This window comes from Triticum aestivum, chromosome 7D, assembly GCF_018294505.1.
Source record: "Triticum aestivum cultivar Chinese Spring chromosome 7D, IWGSC CS RefSeq v2.1, whole genome shotgun sequence".
Lineage (NCBI taxonomy): Eukaryota > Viridiplantae > Streptophyta > Magnoliopsida > Poales > Poaceae > Triticum > Triticum aestivum.
In genome coordinates, this window is record NC_057814.1 from 404,824,037 (window position 1) to 404,830,459 (window position 6,423).

The window sequence follows — 6,423 nt, forward strand, 5'->3', positions numbered from 1 at the left end:
TGTTTTCTATGTGTTGTTTGCTTATTTTGATGAATCTATGAGTAGTATCGGAGGGCAAGAACCATAGAGAAGTTGTAATCAGTAGATATTACACCAATATGAAGTTAGAATGAGTTCACAACAGTACCTAAGTGGTGGTTTTATTTTCTTATACTAACGGAGCTTACGAGTTTTCTGTTGAGTTTTGTGTTGTGAAGTTTTCAAGTTTTGGGTAAACATTCGATGGACTATGGAATAAGGAGTGGCAAGAGCCTAAGCTTGGGTATGCCCAAGGCACCCCAAGGTAATATTCAAGGACAACCAAGAGCCTAAGCTTGGGGATGCCCCGGATGGCATCCCCTGGGCATCCCCTCTTTCGTCTTCGTTCATCGGTAACTTTATTTGGAGCTATATTTTTATTCACCACATGATATGTGTTTTGCTTGGAGCATCATTTTATTTTCTTGTTTTGCTTGCTGTTTGAATAAAATACCAAGATCTGAAATTCTTGAATGTTAGAGAGTCTTCACATAGTTGCATGATTATTCGACTACTCATTGATCTTCACTTATATCTTTCGGAGTAGTTTGTCATTTGCTCTAGTGCTTCACTTATATCCTTTTAGAGCACGGCGATGGTTTTATTTTGAAGAAATAGATGAACTCTCATGCTTCACTTATATTATTTTGAGAGTCTTTAGAACAGCATGGTAATTTGCTTTGGTTATGAATTTAGTCCTAATATGATGGGCATCCAAGATGGGTATAATAAAAACTTTCATATAGAGTGCATTCAATACTATGAGAAGTTTGATACTTTATGATTGTTTTGAGATATGAAGATGGTAATATTAGAGTCATGCTAGTTGAGTAATTGTGAATTTGAGAAATACTTGTGTTGGAGTTTGCAAGTCCCGTAGCATGCACGTATGGTAAACGTTGTGTGACAAATTTGAAGCATGAGGTGTTTCTTCAATTGTCCTCCTTATGAGTGGCGGTCGGGGACGAGCGATGGTCTTTTCCTACCAATATATCCCCCTAGGAGCATGCGCGTAGTGCTTGGTTTTTGATGACTTGTAGATTTTTGCAATAAGTATATGAGTTCTTTATGACTAATGTTGAGTCCATGGATTATACGCACTCTCACCCTTCCATCATTGCTAGCCTCTTCGGTACCATGCATTGCCCTTCTCACCTTGAGAGTCGGTGCAAACTTCGCCGGTGCATCCAAACCCCGTGATATGATACGCTCTATGACACATAAACCTCCTTATATCTTCCTCAAAACAGCCACCATACCTACCTATTATGACATTTCCATAGCCATTCCGAGATATATTGCCATGCAACTTTCCACCGTTCCGTTTATTATGACACGCTTCATCATTGTCATATTGCCTTGCATGATCATGTAGTTGACATCGTATTTGTGGCAAGGCCAGCATGCATAATTTTTCATACATGTCACTCTTGATTCATTGCCCATCCCGGTACACCGCTGGAGGCATTCATATAGAGTCATACTTTGTTCTAGTATCGAGTTGTAATCATTGATTTGTAAATAAATAGAAGTTTGATGATCATCCTTAATAGAGCATTGTCCCATGAAAAAAAAGAGAAAGGGCAAATAAAAAAGGGGAAAGGCCAAATAAAAAAATAAGAAAAGAGAAAGGCAAATAATTAAAAAAAGGCCCAAAAAAGGAAAAGAAGGGACAATGCTACTATCCTTTTTCCACACTTGTGCTTCAAAGTAGCACCATGATCTTTATGATAGAGAGTCTCTTATTTTTTCACTTTAATATACTAGTGGGAATTTTCATTATAGAACTTGGCTTGTATATTCCAACGATGGGCTTCCTCAAAATGCCCTAGGTCTTCATGAGCAAGCAAGTTGGATGCACACCCATTTAGTTTCTTTTGTTGAGCTTTCATACATTTATAGCTCTAGTGCATCCATTGCATGGCAATCCCTACTCCTTGCATTGACATCAATTGATGGGCATCTTCCTAGCCCGTTGATTAGCCGCGTCAATGTGAGACTTTTTTTATCTTCTCTACACAACCTCCATCATCATATTCTATTCCACCCATAGTGCTATGTCCATGGCTCACGCTCATGTATTGCGTGAAAGTTGAAAAAGTTTGAGAATACTAAAGTATGAAACAATTGCTTGGCTTGTCATCGGGGTTGTGCATGATAAGAGCATTTTGTGTGACAAAAATGAAGCATGGCCAAACTATATGATTTTGTAGGGATGAGCTTTCTTTGGGTATGTTATTTTGAGAAGACATAATTGCTTGGTTAGTATGCTTGAAGTATTATTATTTTTATGTCAATATTAAACTTTTGTCTTGAATCTTATGGATCTGAATATTCTTGCCACAATAAAGAAGATTACATTGATAAATATGCTAGGTAGCATTCCACATAAAAAATTCTTTTTTTATCATTTACCTACTCGAGGATGAGCAGGAATTAAGCATGGGGATGCTGATACGTCTCCAACGTATCTATAATTTTTTATTGTTCCATGCTATTATATTATCCACCGTGGATGTTTTATATGCATTTATATGCTATTTTATATGATTTTTGGGACTAACCTATTAACCTAGAGCCCAGTGCCAGTTTCTGTTTTTTCCTTGTTTTTGAGTATTGTAGAAAAGGAATATCAAACGGAGTCCAATTGAGCTGAAATTTGATGGAGATCATTTTTGGACCAGAAGAAGCCCACGGAGTACCGGAAGTGGGCCAGAAGAGCCCCGAGGCCACCACGAGGGTGGGGGGCACGCCCTACCCCCTAGACGCGCCCCCTGCCTCGTGGCCGCCTCGGGGAGCCCCTGACTTGTTCCCGACTCCAACACCTCTTATATAACCCAAACTTCCAAAAAGAAACCTAGATCGGGAGTTCCGCCGCCGCAAGCCTCTGTAGCCACCGAAAACCAATCTAGACCCGTTCCAGCACCCTGCCGGAGGGGGGAATCCCTCTCCGGTGGCCATCTTCATCATCCCGACGCTCTCCATGACGAGGAGGGAGTAGTTCACCCTCGGGGCTGAGGGTATGTACCAGTAGCTATGTGTTTGATCTCTCTCTCTCTCTCTTGTGTTCTTGATTTGGCACGATATTGATGTATCGCGAGCTTTGCTATTATAGTTGGATCTTATGATATTTCTCCCCCTCTACTCTCTTGTAATGGATTGAGTTTTCCCTTTGAAGTTATCTTATCGGTTTGAGTCTTTAAGGATTTGAGAACACTTGATGTATGTCTTGCATGTGCTTATCTGTGGTGACAATGGGATATCACATGATTTACTTGATGTATGTTTTGGCGATCAACTTGCGGGTTCCGTGACCTCGTGAACTTATGCATAGGGGTTGGCACACGTTTTCGTCTTGACTCTCCGTTAGAAACTTTGGGGCACTATTTGAAGTTCTTTGTGTTGGTTGAATAGATGAATATGAGATTGTGTGATTCATATCGTATAATCATACCCACGGATACTTGAGGTGACATTGGAGTATCTAGGTGACAATAGGGTTTTGGTTGATTTGTGTCTTAAGGTGTTATTCTAGTACGAACTCTTGAATAGATTGATCAGAAAGGATAACTTTGAGGTGGTTTCGTACCGTTCAATAATCTCTTCGTTTGTTCTTCGCTATTAGTGACTTTGGAGTGACTCTTTGTTGCATGTTGAGGGATAGTTATGTGATCCAATTATGTTATTATTGTTGAGAGAACTTGCACTAGTGAAAGTATGAACCCTAGGCCTTGTTTCCTAGCATTGCAATACCGTTTACGCTCACTTTTATCATTAGTTACCTTGCTGTTTTTATATTTTCAGATTGCAAAAACCTATATCTACCATCCATATTGCACTTGTATCACCATCTCTTCGCCGAACTAGTGCACCTATACAATTTACCATTGTATTGGGTGTGTTGGGGACACAAGAGACTCTTTGTTATTTGGTTGCAGGGTTGTTTGAGAGAGACCATCTTCATCCTACGCCTCCCACGGATTGATAAACCTTAGGTCATCCACTTGAGGGAAATTTGCTACCGTCCTACAAACCTCTGCACTTGGAGGCCCAACAACGTCTACAAGAAGAAGGTTGTGTAGTAGACATCAAGCCACCTTCACCATAGGTGCCAACCTCGACTCAGATCAAGAGGAAGCATTGGTGAAATTCTTGCACGCGAACAAGGAAGTATTCGCCTGGGAGCCCGATCAGCTGGTAGGGGTCCCCAGGGGGGTGATTGAGCATCAATTGAGGGTGTGCCCCAATGTACGCCCTGTGAAGCAGAGGGCGCGGAGGCAGTCCACGAAGAAGAAGTCCTTCATCGTCCAAGAAACCCGCAAGCTGGAGGCAGCAGGTGTCATTTGCGAGGTCCGGTACCCCGAATGGTTGGCGAAGCCCGTCGTTGTGCCCAAGAAAGGCAGGAAAGAGCGCATGTGTGTCGACTTCACCAATCTCAACAAGGACTGCCCCCAAGATCCATTCCCGCTTCCACGCATCGACCAGATCATCGACTCCACCGCCGAGTGCGACCAGCTATGCTTCCTGGACGCGTTTTCAGGCTACCACCAGATCAAGATGGCGGTGGAGGATGTGGAGAAGACGACCTTCCTAACCCCGTGCGGGGTATACTGCTACACCTGCATGCCGTTCGGGCTGCGCAACGCGGGCGCAACCTTCCAACGGCTGATGCACATCGCCCTGGCTTAGCAACTCGGGAGGAACGCCGAAGCTTACGTTAATGACGTTGTGGTGAAGTCTCGGGAGGCCAGAACTTTAATTCAGGACCTGGAAGAGACCTTCGCGAGCCTGCGCCAGGTGGACTTGCGGCTCAACCTAGAAAAGTGCGTATTTGGTGTCCCCTGCGGCAAACTATTGGGCTTCCTCGTGTCCCACAGGGGGATCGAGGCCAACCTAGAGAAGGTCAAGGCGATTGAAGACATGAGCCCACCACAAACCCTCAAGGAGATGCAGAAGCTAGCCAGCTGCGTGACTTCATTGGGGCGCTTCATCTCCAAGTTGGGGGAGCGCGCCCTGCCATTCTTCAAGCTGATGAAGAGGAAGGGCCCGTTCGAGTGGACTCCGGTGGCTGGCCAAGCGTTTCAAGACCTCAAGAGATATCTGACCAGCCCTTCGGTGATGGTGGCGCCACGCCCTCTCGAGCCCCTGGTGTTTTACCTCACCGCCACCCCTCACTCAGCCAGTGCAGCTCTGGTGGCAGTTCGGGAAGGGCGCCAGGCCAAGGACACGTCACGCCAAACCACGCCCCCAGCCGGGACGACACAGTACCCGAAGGAGACCGCGGGGGTTGCAGCAACGCCAACGGATGGCCCGACTCAGCAGGATGGTGACCTTAGGCCTGCCGAGGCCCCAATGGGGGACCAGGCTCCGGAGGTCCAGTCGCCTCAGGAGGCGCCCCAACCTCCAACAAACGCGGCTCCCGTTGATGCGCCCGCCCTCGTCGAGCATCCAGTGTATTTCGTCAGCATGGTACTGCGAGATGCAAGGGCATGGTACCCCATGCCTCAGAAGCTCTTGCTCGCGCTTTTGGTGGCCTCGCGTAAGCTACAACACTAATTTCAAGGTCACCCAATCAAGTTCGTCTCGGCCTACCCATTGGAGAGGGTACTCAGGAGCCCTAACGCGTCTGGAAGAGTCGCCGAGTGGAATATAGAGCTACAGGTGTTCCAGCTAGAGTTCAGCACAACCAGGGTCATCAAGGGAGCTGCGCTCGCCGACTTCGTGGCAGAATGGACGGACGGCCCGGAGCTTGAAGCAGGAGAGGATCGGTCCCTCTCGCTAGGGAGTGAAGCGCCGGACGACTGGGTGATGTACTTCGATGGCGCATTTGCGCGCCAGGGCGCGAGAGCTGGAGCGGTGCTCATCTCGCCCACTCAGGACAAGCTCTACTACGCCGTGCAGCTCTGCTTCCAGTAGGGCGAGAAGGTCTCCAACAACATAGCCGAGTATGAAGGCCTCATAGCTGGCCTCAAGGCTGCGGTGGCCCTGGGGGTGAAACACCTCACCATCAAGGGCGACTCACGGCTTCTCGTCAACTTCTCCAACAAGGTATACGAGCCAAGGTACGAGCACATGGAGGCATACCTCGCGGAGGTACGCAAAATGGAAAAGCATTTCTTGGGCCTGGAATTGCAGCACGTGCCCCGCGGCACTAATAAGGAAGCCGACGACATCGCCAAGAGAGCATCCAAACGGCTACCCCAAGAGCCTGGCGTCTTCGATGAGCGGCTCTTCAAGCCATTGGCAACGCCACCACTTTCGAGGACGGCGCTGCCTCGGGAGGAGCTCCCCCAACCACCTGCCTTGGGAGCCCCGGCCTGCGGCCTGACCTCGGGAGCGTGCCTACTCTTGGCGCTCGAGCCTCAGGAGGGGTGCTGGACCAAGGAGTTCAAGGAGTACCTGACG